This window comes from Heloderma suspectum, chromosome 3 (assembly GCF_057233095.1).
Source record: "Heloderma suspectum isolate Gila_16-S chromosome 3, 16-S_ref, whole genome shotgun sequence".
Taxonomy (NCBI): domain Eukaryota; kingdom Metazoa; phylum Chordata; class Lepidosauria; order Squamata; family Helodermatidae; genus Heloderma; species Heloderma suspectum.
This window is the reverse complement of record NC_139460.1, coordinates 240,971,157-240,988,184: the sequence shown is the minus strand read 5'-3', so window position 1 is coordinate 240,988,184 and position 17,028 is coordinate 240,971,157. Positions and strand designations below refer to the sequence as shown.

General features: G+C 41.6%; 1 protein-coding gene across 19 annotated transcripts in view; it reads left to right on the top strand.

Moving 5' to 3' along the window:
• Positions 1 to 347: 347 nt before the first annotated feature.
• The window catches only part of PLEKHA1 (pleckstrin homology domain containing A1), a 69,427-nt gene continuing 52,746 nt past the window's right edge, over positions 348 to 17,028 (top strand). For 11 of the 19 annotated variants that reach the window (XR_014789453.1, XR_014789455.1, XM_084846007.1 and 8 more), the window contains exon 1: positions 348 to 592. The gene's annotated coding sequence lies outside the window, so the exon portion shown is untranslated. Of the gene's footprint in view, positions 743 to 854; positions 1,065 to 8,591; positions 8,697 to 17,028 lie in introns of those variants that run through there. The other 8 variants (XR_014789456.1, XM_084846008.1, XM_084846015.1 and 5 more) reach the window with 3 other exon arrangements.

The window sequence follows — 17,028 nt, the reverse complement described above, 5'->3', positions numbered from 1 at the left end:
AAGCGTGTCGTTTTCGCTGCGAAGGGGTGAGGGATGGGAATACAAATCCCAGCATGCAACGCCATCAAAGTCATCGCGCGACGAAGAACAGGCGCTAGGAGACTACATCTCCCAAGATGCTTATCGGAAGGCAAAACTAGTCATCCGGGCCCGCTTCTTCCTCACCTCCTCAATGGGACCTGTAGTCCTTTCGCCCTAACTCCTAGCTTTGTTCGCGGCGGCCGGGGGTGGGGGTGCTTAGCGCATGCGGCTGGCTCGCAAGGAGGCAGTTCTCTAGCTTGCTGACGTAATAAAGTTTCTCCTTTGAGGAGGGAAAGGAAGGGGGGGGGGGAGCGGCGGCGGCGGCTGTTCCAGCGCGAGCGAGAGAGGAAAAGAGGGCGGGACTGCGCTGGGAGCGGCGGCTGGTCCGGCTTCGCTGCGCGCTCTGCTCTCTCAGGGGGCTCCGCAGGAATTTCCTCGGGCTTGAGCGAGTACCGCCCGCCTGAGGGAGAGCAGGGCCGAAGAAGACCTTCCCGCCCACCTCACCTCGCCGGCAAGAGAGTTGCGCCGCCTGGGGAGGGACGCGCGAGGGCTCTGTGAATAGCGGGGGAAGGTATGCGGCCGTCGGGTCCGAGGTGTCTTCTGAGCAGGTCGCGGGAGAGCCGAGGCGGGGAGTGGGCGTGGGAGGGCGGCGTGAACGCGGCAGGCTTGAGCAGGCAGACGAGGACCCAGCGGGGGCAGAAGCGGCCGGTGTGGTGGAAAGGTGAGAGGGCTGAAAGGTGGAGGGGTGCAAGGAGGAGGGCGAGCAGGGGGCGTGGGGGGGTTGAGCGGGCGGCTGAGGGGAGGAAAGGCGCGGGAGGCGGGGCTGAGAAAGTAGAGGAAGGATGGCGGAGGGAGGAGGAGGAGGAGGAGGAGGAGGGCGACGACGACAAGGGAACTCTTGGAAGTGTGATAACGGATGGGAGGGTTGGTCGGTGGGACGCAGTATAACCTTTGGATGCCTCTGTCAAGTGCTGGGGGGCAAGCGACCGGGCAGGGCTGCTGTTCATTGCCATCTTCATGCTCTGCTTGTACGCTTCCTATAGGTATCTGCTTGGCTAGCTGGACCTCTGGCCTGATCAGAGACGTCATTGGTGGTGGCGATGGCCTCCAGCTTACATGGCTGTGGAGGGGGGAATTCATGGAGGATAGGTCTACCAATGCCTGTTAGCTGTGATGGAACCTCCGTGTTCAGAGGCAGTGTGCAACTGAGGGCAAATTGCCGCCGAGCATCAGCGCGGGAAGGTTACTGCTTTCATCCCTCAAAGTGTTTGGTTAGCTGCTTTGGGGAACAGGACGCAGGGCCAGGTGGGCCCCTAATCCAGCAGTACTCCTCTTAAGTTTTTGGAAGAGGGAAAGTGGTTGGGTTCGTCAAGATACCCCAGGAGTGGGTGCGGGATGAGAATTCGGGTGCGGGATGGTGTATGTGGCATTTGATGTGCTGGTGCTGGGGTTGAGGAAGGTAATCTGGGAGAGGCGGAGGTGCAATAAGGGTGTTGGGGATTACCTGTTTAATAAGCATTTTCAGGAAAGGCTTTCCTCTGCTTTTGCTTAGCCCTGCAGCATGCAGCATTTTCTCTTAAATGCACACCTACTTTTTGATTGTGACTCTCAAAGTGACTTTTTACCTTGGGGGAAATTTTGTAGTGCATGGTATAATTAACTTGGTAAGTGGTTAAGAGTGTGCAACTTCCCTAGCAGTCAGGGGCTGATCTTTTTACCGAGTAATTTTTGTTACTTCAGTGTTCTGGGATGCTGTGGAGACTCAGATCTTATCTGCCTTGAATCATAGAGTGATTTGGATTGTGGTTGCATGCTGTGTTTGTGGAGAGGATGGGTGGGGGCATGACTGGTGGCAAAACTTTTTGGTGGGCTTTCACAAGTTGTGCATTTGTGCATGTGTTAACACAAATGGAGATCTTGAAGCAGTAGCTAAAGGAGAATGAAAAGAGATATTCTAATTAAAATTGGATTCGAGTGTGATGTTTCCTTTATGCTGACTTCAAAAGTCTACTGATACTGGGTTTTTTCATTAATGTCTGTAAAAGGCCCAGAACCACATTATCTATATTATGTTTTAATTGCTAAACTTTATTTTGATTTTATCCTCACAAGATACTAATAGTTTCTCTCATTTTGTTGCATTCAGATATAAATAAAACAAACTAGAAATGAGGGATTATATAGATTTTTTCTCTCTGAATGGTTAAAATTTACAATATTGGTATATTATAAGAGAATGCTCACACATACTGACACTCCTCTGAAGTCTCTTGTTGAAAGACAGCACTGATGTAATCACTGAGATTTTTGATTTGAGAAAAAAGATTGATATAGTCCCAGTCACTCCTTGATATTCTGGGAAATTCAGAGCACCCTGATTAATGCTTACACACATCTTGCAGTTTAGGATTATGTCAGTGGCCAATCCCACTCTTGCCCTATTGTAGCCTGATTTGCAAAAGCATTTCTGTTTTAGTGCTTCGGAATTGAAGTTTATAGCATGTTCTGAAATAACACAGTTTGAGAGTTTAAATGATCATGATAATTCTCTTTTAAGTTACAAGTACTGTTTTATATGGCTTCTGGAATCCATAAGCATTTTTGTAATGAAAAAGTGCTAATTAATGCCTCATCTGGCATTGTAATAATTACCTAATCAGGAACATGTATAATACAATATTTGTGCAATAAGCAGTAGTATTTTATACACCCATACTCATGTACTATATCAACTATTAAATATAGATCAGCTTTATGTACGTACTGTGCGAAGTACAATAACATGGCAAAATTACTCAGATATTTAATCAAATTTTAAGCTGATGTTGAGACAGCTACTAAAGTGAATTAGGGAGCAATCCTACCAGAATCAGCGGCTGCCTCTGAACTCAGAGGCAAGCGCCTATCCAGTGCAGGGCAGGAGAAGCGTGGAGGGGATCATTGCCTCTGTGCTTCAGCTGCCCTGGTTTTTGGCTAGACAGCCGATTTTGTCTGTTTAGCTGCGGGAAGGCAGAGTGGGGGAAGCCGCTGCTCGATGACATGTTGGATGTGTCGTACCAGCATTTCTACCTTCTCTGCCCCGGAATGCCCCATTTTTGCTGCTCCACACTCCTCTTCTGAGTGCGGGGCCATTCTGTGCTGCCTACAAGGCGGGGGGCGGGGGGGGGGGGAGGTCAGTTCTCAGGGAACCGACCTCAGAGTGCGGGCTCCAAGGTTGGCTCCCAGAAACCATTGTGTCCTATGGCCGTCTGGCTGCTGACTAGCAGCCATAGGATTGTGCCATTAAACTTTTTTCTTATTTGAATTGCTTTCCTTTTAAGCTAGTTATTTCCAGTGGGAAGTATCCAAGCCTACCCATGCACCAACGGGACCCACCACTAGCATGATGGGGAGCTAGCAGTTCTAAAAGGAACCAGAAACAAGTGGAAATGCTAGTTTCTGGAATGGAGCAGGTCTGCAGAACTTGCAGAAGAAAGCTGTGTTGACTTGGCCTGATCCAGAAACAAGTGTTTCCACTTTTAGAACTGCTAACTTTCTGTTGCATAAGCAGTGGGTCCCTGCACAACAGATCAAATGGGAGCGCAACAACAGTGTTGAATACTGTCCAGAGATACTATTTTGACCATGAAAAATATAATTAACAGGGCAAGGTGAGGCCCAGGTCCCCTTTATGCAATGGCAAACAGCTGGTTGAAGATGCAGAAGTTTTGTCCCTGCTTTAAGAGCTGATAAAGGTTTCCATCCCTCTGGTTGTGGGACCTCACTGCGAAGTGTGTGACAGATGAAGGCATACTTGGATTTCTGGAATCTTGATGGATTGTGTCCTAAAAGTGATGCTTCTTAGTGAAAAGGATTCACTTCTTTTAAAACTTCATTTCTCACCCTCACCTATATTCACAAAGTTAATGTGGCTATTCTTGAACATATCTTTGGTCAAGCAATTGATGGTTGTAATTTCACAACTCTTTATTTCTAACCCTTTTCCTTTCAGAGGATGGGTTTGCATAGAACTGCTCTGCATTTGTTGTGCTTCGGTTACAGACATTTGGTTTACAGTGGGGACAATGATTACTCGTGGTGGATCTGTTAGTCTATATGGCTGTGATTGTGCTATAGGTTTGTGACATCATATTCTGCCCAGGAGCTTGGACAGAATATGATGGGCCATTTATTACCATTTCAGCATGAAAACTTTCCATATTTCATGAGTGTGTTGATGCTATCGCATGACCCAGTATCTATCTGTGCTTTATGCCCGAATTGTGTCTCCTTCCCATAACATAACCTGTCATGTTAACATGGGAGATTTAGGCAGACCCTACTTGTAAAGAAGTCTCTGGCATGCTGTAGCAGCTGCAGCTATGACTTTGGATAGATAGCTATAAGGAGAAAGGCATCTGTGGAAGTCAGTCCTATAAAAGCACATCCAATAATCCAGAAAGCAACAAAAAGTAGTTATATAAGTACCTGTAGTACAAAGGGTATAGCAAGGATTGTGCGTGGTAAGATACAAGAGCTCTAACTGATATGTACACAAATACCACTGATACATTTCCCCCCTGCTGCTGTTTAATCGCAGAAATAGGAGTAATGCTTTCCTCATTCCTCTTGTACTCAATTTTCAGTTCTTGTGCTCCAGGAATGGGCATTCTACCTGAGTATTTTAATGAATTAATGTATCTGTTTCTGAACTTTACAGTTCGTACAATTTAAATGTAGTTAAGTGTCACAGTGGGCAACTTGTGGCCCTCCAGATGTTTTAGCCTATAACTCTCATCAGTCCTAGCCAGCATAGCCAGCGCTGAAGGATGATCAGAGCTCTAGGCCAAAGCATCTAGAGAGCTACAAGATGCCCACTCTTGGTTTAGATCGTGGCACTAAAGTGATCTGAAGTACAGATGACTAACTGAAACAATCGTAGCCATTAGGTTCCAAACTTACTATGTTGTTCTTTTTTATATAACTGTGTTCAACATAACAGATATGTCCACTTAAGAAGCTGCTAGTGGGTAAAGAATTCAATAATTATGTACATATGAATTGATATACTGTGGTAGCTGGATTTTATAAACTTGTATGTTACTTACCATGCATTTCCTGCTAATGCAAGGTAAAACAAGATTTTTTTTTTAAAGGAAGGAAGCCGTGTTGCTTTATAAGCAGATATACTTCCTTGAGGAAGATGCAGAATCCTGAGGAGTGTGTAGGTGTCTAATTTTGGCGACAACAGTATAATTAAGGCTTTTCGTGGAAAGAGTAATGATTTACACTGGTTCTGATAGTTTAACTTCCATACAACTTCAGGAAATAGTAAATTTGGTGCATTTTCCCCAAGCCTTCAAAATAATGAGGTTTATTGAAAGACCAGACAAAGCAGAATACAGCATATTGAAAGTGACAATATGCTGTTTTCTGCTTTGCCTGGTCTTTCATTGTTTATAACTTTGTGTGTTAATTGGGGGCTTATTTTTGGTTTTACACTGTTTGCCATCTTGAGAATTTGGAGAGAAAGGTGGAATATAAATATAATAATTATAATGAGGATGAGGATGTAGTGACAAGAATTAGGGTGGAAAAAATCCAAGCATCTGGATGCCTAGGATCCTAACAATTGGTGAAAATGGTGTTCAGGGATTGGGAGCGTTTTTTCCTGGCAAGTTGCAATACCTTTGCTATGCACTGGTTACTGCTATTCAGACTTGCTAGTCAAGGCAAAATGAAAGTTTGTAACAGAAAAGAAAATCTGAGCATAGTATCCTAAAATCTTGGTGAACTTCCTTTTGTGCTTCTGTGATGATCGACCCATTTTTAAGATACAAACAGTGGTAGTGTGTGTGATAAATCTCTTGCATTGCAGAAAAATGGGGGGGGCAGTACTTCTGTTTTTTCTGGGAAATAATGTGGGCCCCCCCATGTATTTCCAGTATCAACATAAGGACATTAAAATTGTAGGAGACCTACTGTGTTCATTTATGTAATAGTACTAGCAGCATAATTTCTTAAGGTATCATAAGTAATAGTACTCCTTGAGGGGTTCAGTTAGGACTCAGGAGCCAGTTCAGATATTTTTATTTTTGGATAGGCTTCTAAAAAATCAGACTCAGAGGAATGATTTAGAAACTGTGGGTTGAGGTCAAGCTTAGAGTACACCTGTTAAAATCAATAGGGCAAGCTGGTCATGACTAACTTAAGTCTCACTGATTTCATTGGGTCTATTCTAAGCATGCCTAAGTCTGGATCCAATTCAGTTAAACAAATCTATTTAAATGAGAGCACAACATGTGGCCCCAAGGCTATATATCATGCAGGCCTTATATAAACTGATGGATGAGTTAAAAATTTAAAATGTCTGTGTTCAGAGAATTTGTTTAAAAGCTACAGTCTAGCTATAATTAGAACAATTATAATTATAATTAATTATAACAATTAATTATAACAATTATAATTATAATTAGAACAATCTTGAAACAAAATGCTCCTGTACTCCTGTTTAGGGTTCAAGACAGACTTTTCCAGGCTATGCCATTCCATTCCTCCTCCTGTTTTTCGATTTCTCTCCCCCGCCCCCCAAGTGGTCAATATGCTGGATCCACAGTATGCTCAGTCTTCATTGGGCTGCCCCTCCCACCCCTTGCTATTTTCTAACCTTTTTTGTATTTCTGCAAAAAATCTGTTCATACCTCACTCTTGTGTTTGGATGGTGCCATTTTGGCTACATGACGAGTCACACTTGGGAGAATGAGTTTGCTGGTAGTATCTGTGTTAGATGGAACAGGTTGCTTGATATATTCACATACAAAGATGTTGCACAACATAGGGTGAAAGGGCATGTAAGAACGCACTGAGAAAATACTGGGTTATAAACAAAGGTAATAATAATTCTGAAAATGATATTGTGATTCCGCATAATCTTTGTGGCTAGGGAAAATGCATTCCTACCTTGCACAAATTTGCAGCATGTGTTTGCAAGATTCAGTGGGAATCTTGCTACCTGCATTACTCTGTGCAAGACTGCAGACCACATTCTAGATTTCATAGATTGAGACAGGACACTTCTTCTGAGTAACATTTTGTCCTAAAGTGCATGGATAGCAGTGCCATTAAGGTAGGCTCTTAATAGCACCTTTACTTATTGATTTAACTGCATGTCAAGTCAATTACTGGAACTTGGTTATTTAAACAAGAGCAATTATATAGAGAAAAGGTACCCTTGGAGCTATTTAGTCAGCATACCTTGCTGCTAAAACATTCCTGGCAGGTGTGCCATTAGTCTTTCTTTGAAGGCTGCCTCTGAGGATGGAGATCCCGTGATCTCTGTTGGGAGTAGTTTTCGTTTTATTGGCTATATATTTGGCTTTCATGCTTTTTGTTAATAATATCAGATCTGTAATAGCTGCCTGTTCCATTGCTGAACGGTTCTTATAGGCCTCCTTCCTAATAATGGGCATGGATATTTTAAAAAATAAAATGTTATCTTAAGCATTTGGGGTGGGTTAGGGTAATTTTAGAAATATGTTTTAATGTAGAATTTTATTGTTTTAAACTGTTTTTATTGTTGTACATCACCCAGAATGGCTGGGTGACAAGCCAGATAGGCGATTAAGAAATTTAATTAATAAATAAATAAAACAAAAGCATATGAAAATTGGCAATATGTGTACCTTCTCCAGAGTGTGATGCAGGAATGTGCACAGTTCTTTAGCTTTCCTTGTAATATGTTACATCTGGACAGTTTTCATCCTCATTTTTCTTCAGCCTTTAAAGTTCAGAATCTTTGTTGAAATGTAGTACAAAGAAATTAAATGTGTTCAAAATGCAGGCCACAATCTCACAGACTTAAGCACACTCAAGTCCGTTTATTTCTGTGAGCTGTGTACTTTATTCTGCATTTGATACAAAAGTTGGGCCAATTATAAGTTCAGTTAGAGTTTGGAAGCTTGTCAGTTGACTTGGTCAGTGTATTCAATATTGATGTGCTGGACTTTTGAAAATGGCAAAATGGCTTATGTTATTGAATAGCATTTAGCAGCAGGCAGTCCCCTGTTCTGTACTATAACAATAAGCACATTTAAAATTAACACCTGTTTTTAATAGTTGTTATGTGTGCTTATTCATTTAATTGAAAACAACATGTGTGTTTGGACTAACCTTGTGGCTTCAAATATAAGCCAGGGAGAACTGTTGATCTCTCCGGTATTGTTGACACTTGCATAACTTTGGTAGCAAGAAGTAATAATTACAGAATTTAGTTTGTTTCATAATTGTTAACTAACTTGCGTTTATGTACTTGGCATGAATCTGCCTATTATAGTTTTACTAAAATAATATTTTATTTACCATCATTAGACAATATTGCCCCATATTTGACCAATCAGTCCTAGTTGTAGTATTACTCAAGAATCTTGTTTATGGTATGTCAACACCCTAGAATAATATTGGGTTTATGTGTCACAGTATTGTATTGCTGAGCCATGTTTAGTTTGATCTTTTATGTAAGCCGGACTGTGAGTTTTGCAAGCCTGATTCAGAATGAATTATGCTAATATGTTCATTTACTGTATTAATTTTAGTTTGCAGAATTCCGTTTGTCAAATAATTTGGAATAATCTGGGAAGTTTTGGGTGTGTGGAGGCCAAAGAGTTAGAAGAATGCAGAAACAGCCTTTTTTGGGACAGGTGAGGATGGCATGCAGACGAACATTGAAAATCAACCTTCCATCTTTCTGCTTATGAAGTCGAAGGAGTGACCAAGGGAGCAGTGAACACAGATATGATCATGCTGTAGTTTTTGGTTTGTTTTTTGGACTGAAAAGCCTTAATTCTGTTCTTCCAGCTTTTGAACTTGAATCTGGAAGCAGGGTTAAGGTGCTAACAGCTGCATATACTATTCCAATCCTCAAAATTTAAGTACCAGGTATGCACTGTGCAAAAGATTAGTAATAGTTCCAGGCTGGAGCTCCTTATGTGATCTATATTGTGCCAATGTGATTGCTGTGCTAGCTCTTAACAGTTGGAAAGTTACTTTGCATATTGTTCTGCATCTTCCTTAGAAATGCCAAGTGGGAAGCAGTTGGTAGGAGTGTAATTGCTGACTTGAATAGTGGCAGAGGGACACCATTGGAAGGTTTGCACATGCACAAGGAGAAAGGATCCTGAGCAAAGTCTCGGGCTAGCACATTCCCATCCCAACCTCTCATGCAGCTTGGAGGAGGAATGAACCAGCATTCCATTTCATTTTGCTTGATTCCTGGCTTATATGCGAAGCAGACATGGTGGTTTAAAATAAACTCTAGTGAATTGTTAACAAGCCACCTACAAACGCTACACTGTTTACCTGGCTTGTTCAGCCAACTAGAGTTTATTTTAAACTACAATTCCTGGCTTGCATATTAAATGCCAGGAATCAGGCAAAGTGAAACTGAATACTGGTTTATTCCTTTGCCCGGCAACACAGGAGGAGGACAAGAGGAGAGGGAGGAGTGCATACTCAAACATGCCACTTCATGCAGCCTCCTTTCTACTCATGCATAACTATAGTTTAGCGTTATGTGCGAATGGAAAAAATATTATTTTAATTTTAAAAAACCTAAATCAGATTCATTAAAAAATACAGGCACACTCTCTCTTTAAAAAGCTTGTTTTAAAATGAAATATGAATTTAATACAAATATACTAAAGCCTACACTTATATCTTAGACAAATATTCATGATTCAGTTTAAACATTCTGGTTGTATTTAGATGTCATGTTTCTGATCCTCCAGATCATTTGCAATCTTGGATTGGATATAAATAGCAAACTATGATTGCGTCTAATTAGGGTGTTGTCTTTTAAACTGTGTTCAGTGTAGGGAGCAGGAGGGAGTGCAAGAGTACAGGATTCGTTTGTAATACTCTTAAGACATGGATTGAAGGATCAAAACATGATGTCTGAGTTCAGTTCTTGAGTTCTTCATATGAAAAAATAACAATGAGATGAAAAATCTGACTTCTAAAGCTAAACATTATGAGTGACACTGCAGCTATGGGCATGTCTATTCAGAAAGAAGACTCAGTCAGTTCAATAGGGCTTGCTCCCAAGTAAGTGGGTATAGGATTGCAGCATAAGCTACATATTTATTATTGTGGACTTCCTTCTGAACCAAGGAACTTACAAGTCATCAGAGGCATGAAGTTCCAGGGCATGCCCTCCTTTCACCAGGATGTTCTGAAGAAGTTCTTATACCCTCCAATTATCTGAGCTCTGCAAGGTGTCCAGTTCTCAAATATGAATATATGTAACTTTACAAACCAAATGGTATGGACATCTATTTTTCATTTTATAGAGAAACAATATTTAGCTTCTTTGAAAGTTCTGGACTCTTACAGGGCAATATTATGCATGTTTTCTTAGAAGTTCATCCCACATTGTTCAGTGAGACTTACTGCTAAATAAATGTGCATAGGATTGCAGCAGTATCATTCAAATAAGTGACCTAGCTTAGTATCCTTGGATGTGTAGAGGGAACTAAATAGAAATATTGTTGGATATATGAACAAACTTTTTGAATTATATTCCTACGTTGTATTTAGGCTCTATTTAACTTTAAACCAATATATTTTGTTATAGCAACCAGTTAAGCCCTATTCAGGCATTCTCTTGTGTAAACTCTACACACCAGAAGGGAGGGACGAGTGTGCTAGCTCTTCTCCCCTTCACTGTTCTCATTGCCCCCTACATGTGGTGGGCAACTGTCTGTAGACGAAAACCTCCTGTATCCATGGAGGCTCTCATCAAGATTTTAGAATCCTGATTTTCCAGGGTTCTAAAATCTTGGGGAGAGACTCTATGGATAGAGGACGCACTATTCTGCAATCATCCTCCACATGTAGAAAGCGATGTGAATGGTGAAGGCAGAGTTAGTGTGCTCATCCCAATCCTCCTCACATGTAGAGCTTATATACAAAGAGAATGCCTGAATAGAGCTTATATGTTTTATGCCTATTTAAGAAATGTATGCATTTGAAAATGGGAAATTTGATTTAAATCAGTGTTTTCTTTCTTGGTGAATTTACTTACATTGACTTAAATTGGGTTGGGTATGTGTGGCTTCCAGACGTTGTTGGATGACAACTCACATCAACCCTAGCCAGTATTACCAATGATAAGGGATGATAGGAGTTGTAGTCTAACAAAAATCTGGAGGCCACACATTCCCCATCCCTAATATAAATCAGTCGACCCTGCATAATATTTTATTTAATATTTTATCCTGCCTTTTAATAACATTTTCTTCAACAATATTACTATTATATAAAAAAGCCGACAAAGGACACTTCATTATACACAAAATAATTATCAGTTGAAATCATTACAGCCCCCCAAATTTCCACTTCCAGCTGCATTGTCAAAACTGTATATATGTCCATAATTTTTCAAGAATGTAATAAAAGCACATCATTTCTTTTGAAAATAAATAAATTTGAAAATAAATAAATGATTTTATATCTCTTAATTTCAAATAGATTGTTGTGGCCTTCCATTACTGCAACCTCTTTTAATCAACCAAGAGTGTAATTCTATGCATGTTTAGACAGAAAAAGTTCCTACTACACCTGGGAGTTGTAGGATTTTTTTTCTGTCTAAACATGCATAGGATTGTACCCTAAATCTTCATGCTTTATTTTTGGCCCTTCCCGTATTTTAGCCATATAGATTGCTGCTGCCATAATCATACATTGACCTGTACTGTGATCTTCTTCATGTTCAGGGTATTTTCATCTGGAACTAATGGGCTTCTTGCAATGTTAAAACAGAATAAACTTCCCAGGCAACTTATAAAGACAATGTGTACTTCTCAGGGTTGTATCTGAGCCCATAGAGTCCCAAGGCAGCTCTGATTCTGAGAAGGAGATACAATTCGTGGGAGAGGAACTCTCTCAGACTTCAGAGGCGCAGCTGGAGGGGGAGCCCCCCCGCTCACATCCCTGGAAGCGACAGTGACCCAGGCATGGAAAGGGAGGGACAACTTGAGCTTTTAGACGCGAGGCGCAGGCACAAGCGAGAGATTGCAGGAGCTGAGCTTAGGCGCTCAGCCCGATTGGCTCAACGTCAATAGCTGCGCCCCATGGCCCCACGGGAGAGGGGGAGATCTTCCCCTCCCACCCCTAAAGTTTGGAGAGTTGCCGCATTTTTCCCAAACGGAGATCAACTGATGTCCTAAGCCTTAGAAACCCCTAGATGGCTGTTCCTTTGTAGTTCCTCTGAGTTGCAGGCAATTAGCATCTGTATGTTTCATTAGGATGAATGGAATTAAAGCCTTGGAAAGCAACCCTTTTATCTGAGTGTTGGTTCTGGCTATTGGAGGATTCAGTAGGCAACAGGGGCATCTTGACAGTACTATGGTCATTGGGGGTGGAGAACAGGGAGAGACAGTTGAGATCTTCAGGATGTCAAACTTGGCTCAAGATAAAAATAATCTATGTATTGAACCTGTGGTGACCAGCTTCAAACCTTCTCCATAGTTAGCATGCCAACTGGATGGGATTTCTGAAATCCCACCTATGTTGGTGGATTTTAGAGTTTCACAGCTGTTCTTCTCTAACTCTGTTCTTGTATGTCTTAACCCTTTCCATAATGTGCTTATTTGGCCAGTAATCTTCAGTTCTGTTTTTAATGGCTGCTGTTTATCTATTTTTTAATTACATTTCTATACCACCCAATAGCTGAAGCTCTCTGGGAGGTACACAAAAATTAAAACCATAAAATACAACACAATAAAATACAATATAAAAACTTAAAACTACAGTATAAAATAAAAATAATAACCAAATAGAACCTAGCAGCAGTGCAAAAATTTAAAATACAATACCAGATTTACAACAGGAACTGAAAAACTAAAACACCTTGGAAAATAAAAACGTCTTCACCTGGCACCGAAAAGAGCACAATGTAGGCGCCAAGCGAGCCTCTCTTGGGAGGTCATGCCACAACTGGGGTGCCACAACAGAAAAGGCCCTCTTAGTAGCCACCCAGCTCACTTCCTTTGGCAGGAGTTACTGGAGAAGGACCGCTGATGGCAATCTTTGGGTTTGGGCAGGTATATATGGGAGGAGATGATTCTTCAGGTAGCCTGGCCTCAAGCCATTTAGGGCTTGGAATGTTAATGCTAGCACTTTGCATTGGACAGGCAGCTCATGCAGATGGAAAAGTACTGGCATAATAGGATCATGTTGCCCAGTTCCTGTTAACAATCTCGCTGTCCTGTTTGGACCAGCTGAAGTTTCCGAACCATTTTCAAAGGCAGCCAGCCCCTAGTATAACGCACTGCAGTAATCTAGACGAGAGGTTATCAGTGCATGGATAACTGTAGCTAGGCTATCTCTGTCCAGGATATCATTGGTATATCAGCCTAAGCTGATGCATTGATCTGGGGTCCTGATTCTGTCAGGGCCCAGTCAAAATATATTCTTCTAGATTATCAAGATGAAACAAAGCCACTTATGCAAAAGGATGGCAGTTTATTGATAGAAAATGGATGCAGAATAAAAATGCAAAGGAAGTTCACATCTCTCTTCAGCTAATGAAGCTGTCGCAGTTGAATGTCTGTCTAAGTCCCCAAAATAGATGAAAAGCTGTCCCTAGAGCTACAAAAAATTGTCAAAGCTGGCAGTGCACTTATTGCCTCTTGGAGCGAGACTACAGTGCAAACCTACAGATTGGGTCTTATAAGCTTCTCTGCTAAATGCCTCCCTCCAGCTCATGAGCTGACAGGCAACTCCTCTCCCCCTTCTCAGTCAAGCTGACAGGCCAGCACTCACACATTCAGGAGAATGCAGGAGTCTCTTTCCCGAAGGTGCTCGAAGCATTGCAGGCTGGGAAATCAATCACCCCTTCTTTGAGAACAGGGCCCCAATATTCCAACATGGGAGGGAGAGTTCCTCAGCAGTTCTGTAAGAATCAAGGCATGACACCCTGATCTTTTTCACTTCATGAGGTAATTGGGCAAAGGCTTAGCAATGTACAACTGTTGAAATATGGAGCTGTACTTGCTTGGAACCAATTAAGGCATGTGTAAGGCCTGCGTAATTAACCATAAAGCTGCTGGCTAAACTAAGCTACACATGTCTTTAGGTGGCTACCCACCAGCAAACATGAATGCTGTTGAAGTCCACCTTGTTGCTCACAAACTCACTACAGCTGATAAAAGGTGCTCTGCCACTGGATCCAGCTGTTCCTCAAGTGACAGTACTGGATTCAAGAGCACCCTCAAACTACGAACCTGATCCTTTAGGGGGAGTACAACCCTCCAGAACAGGTTGAACATCACTTAGCTGGGCAGACACACCACCCATTAACACTGCCTTGGTCTTGCCTCGACTGAATCTCATCCAGTCCATTATTTCATCCAAGCAGTGGTTCACCGTGCCCACTGACTCACCTGGATTTGATGAAAAGAAGAGATAGAGCTGGGTGTCATCTCCATATTGGTGACACCTCAGTCCGTATCTCCCCTGCAATTTCATGCTTTTCTTTCATGACTCAAAACTTCAGTTTCTCTGACTTGCTAGTTTGGGTGTATGGAATGCACTCCATAGTAAGCACAATAATGTTGAACCCTTGAGACCTCCACTGCTATGTTTGGTGAGCCCTTGGTGTTTTAGCAAATGGCCAGCAGGAGAAGCTTAGATATGCTGTTCTCAGGGCTAGAGAAATTTTCAGTATTTGATTGCCTGGACATCTAAAAATATGTGGCTTGTTCCTGGTAACTTAATTTGCCCCGTCACATCTCTATAGGAATAAACTTAAGCACACTTTTTCCAGTCCACAAGACTTTACAGAATATTAGCTGATGTATGACCATAGTCAGAAAGGTGCAATCAGTTCACTGGGCTTCCAGTTGTAAATCTGTTGCAATTCTTCATATGAGAGTAAAATTATTTTTTTGTTGAGGGAAGAATTTTTGGGTGTTTGTGTTGGTGAGGTAATTCTGGAATTTATCTACACAAAAATGCAGGAACTTTCCCCCCGATTTTCAGTGCTTCTGAATTGCATTACTATGTCCATCCTTTCTCTCACTATTATTTTCCCCCCCAGGACTTCACAACTGTGGGCAAATTTGCCTATATACAGCCTCATCTTGTAAGTTTCCTTGTAGGTTACCTACACCACTTTGGAACTCCATTTGACAGCTGCAACATACAAGGACATTGACCAGGCAAGACTACACATATTGGACAGCCAAATCTGTGCACTTGCGAACGAATGGGGGGGAAATAATTTTTATAAGTTACGCTCACATTTGTGTACTCTCAAAGCACCAATTTTTTTTAAGGTGGTACTTTCAAAGTGCTGTTTGGGCATCAGTGGAAGGGCAGTTGCTGGCAAGGGGGGTGGCATTGGCAAGATCGCTCTGTCACACTCATACACAATGGTAGGAAATTTAGATAAACATGGGCATTCGTTTTAGTTTTTCTTTTTAATAACCCCCCCAGTTACATTAAATTTCCAAAGACAAACAACCCCCCATCAAATTTAAATCTAGTTACTGACAGAGGGTAGTACATTTAGCATTTTCCCCCTTTACTTCTTAGGCAAAAATATAGGTGGAATCCATTGGGTGCTTGGAGGTTTTCTTAATATTCCTTCATAATAACGAAGTGCATTCAATTTCTTTTCCATAAGGTGAAGGAAGACCTTGACAAATATTTCCATGGATGCCCCTGATTTGTGTATGAAATTTGCCACAGCTCCATGTACTGAGTTTTCCAAATTTTAGCTATTGTCCTGCTGGCTGCCCATTAGTAACACAAGTCTTTCGTCTTATGAAAATGGCTTTGTCCAGCCAAACTGTTAGCTTTTCTTCTTGAAAGTTCTCAGCTTTTGACTAAAGTCACATGTGCAAAGACACAAGCTGGATGGGACTGTTGTGCATATGTGGTGGTGGAGCTGGCCAGCAGAGGAGCTATGACAGAAAGGCAATGTAGCAAAGTGGATAAAAACTTATTTTTTAAAAAGGAAATACTAAGTTTCTCTTAAATAATAACCAAGTTAACATTAAATAATCTAGATATAAGCAGCCATACAGTTAATCTCTAAACTGAATCAACACCTTACCAGATACATTGATTTAAAGGAGGCTTTTCTGTCCAGATGAAGAACCAATGAGCTTCCGCCATGCATTAAAAACGTGGTTGTTCGGGCAGGCATTTGGGGTGGGTTAGGGTATTTTTAGAAATATGATGTGTTAATGTGGAATTTTATTGTTTTAAACTGTTGTATTATTGTACATCGCCCAGAGTGGCCAGGTGACCAGCCAGATGGGCGATTAAGAAATTTAATAAAATAAATAAGAAATAAATTTTAATAAATAAACCGTCTGATCACTTCTCTAATAGGCATATTTACACTCTGCCCCAAACGTTAACCATTCATACTTGAAAGCCAGGTGCATTGGAATTGATGATTCTTCGTGTTCTCTGTGCATCACACATATGGGCTCTGTGCCTGCGTGGAGACTCGTTTGGGAAACTTTCAGTCTGAGCAAGTTTCAGTGGGAAGCCCTCCCCCACATCTATATTATATATTGCATGGGTTCCCGCCTCCCCCTCAGTTCCTTTTCAACTGCTTCACAGTTACTTTGTAGGGAGCTTCTTTGACTTTTTCAGTCATCACTGAGCTATATGCAACCTTATTTGATTTTTCCTTGACTTTTGTTGTTTGTCCTTAAAAAACAAACGGAAAAGGAGAAATAGGAGGATTAGATTTGCCCCATTGGTGGCATGCCTCTCGGCTTATGGCCCCAAAGGTCCCATTTAGAAAATGTACTGCTTGTGGCAGTAAAGTGCCTTCTTCAGACGATCACTCTCTCTGCCTGATTTGTTTGGGTGAATCCCACAAGGTGGAATCTTTTCATCACTGCCAATCTTTGTCAAAGCAGGCACGCAAGAATTGGGCAGATCGATTAAAAGTGATCCGTTGGTAATGAGCCCTTCAGGTGGTAGACATGCCTAAGGCTCAGACACCTCGTG